Below are 746 nucleotides of genomic sequence, written 5' to 3' on the forward strand. Positions count from 1 at the left end.
TTCTTCAGAATTACAATGGGAAGATTCGAGGCGAGCCGAATCAATATCACTCTTGTATGCTTCTTTTTATATCTGGTTTTGATGAAGAAACAAGAAAGTAAGCTCTGGGGAAACTACATATGCTGCAAAACCATGGTAATTACTATATATGAACTTACTCTTCCATATGTAAATCTCACCTTCCGACGTTTCTCCCCTTTCCTTAACCTTTTCAGGTGCTTTTTGCAATCACTCCTGTTCTGCTGTTATGAATAGCTAGGTTGATTTGAAAATGCTTAAACAGTGCTGCCATTAAAACTTAATTTCACACTGAATACATATGGAGGATATCATCAAATCAGATAGAACTTCTTTCTGTTTCTTGAATGTCATCTTCCAGCAGAAACTAATTCATACACCCAGTCCCCATTCAGTATTCTTTGGATCTCTATCAGTTCATTATCATTCGATTCATATGATATCTAGTTTTCAACTATACATCTGATGGGTATTTGCTTAGTTTCTCCTTCTTTTGTTTTAAATTTTTCTGGGGTTAGAAAGTTAGGGTTTTGTCTTCAATCTTCATGGATGCTGGAGAAACCTATAATGATTAACAGCAACAGTAACTCTTTCAATGCTGAAAAACTTGTCTTCCCAACTATCTAGTTGTAAACGGTAATGCACAATAGACGCATGACCGAGTCAATGCTTAGTTTTTGCTTTAATTTGACCACTGTTAGAACACACACACATATATATACATATAT

The sequence above is a fragment of the Theobroma umbraticum genome, unplaced genomic scaffold, assembly GCF_002168275.2.
Source record: "Theobroma umbraticum cultivar Fairchild unplaced genomic scaffold, ASM216827v3 scaffold_30.0, whole genome shotgun sequence".
NCBI lineage: Eukaryota > Viridiplantae > Streptophyta > Magnoliopsida > Malvales > Malvaceae > Theobroma > Theobroma umbraticum.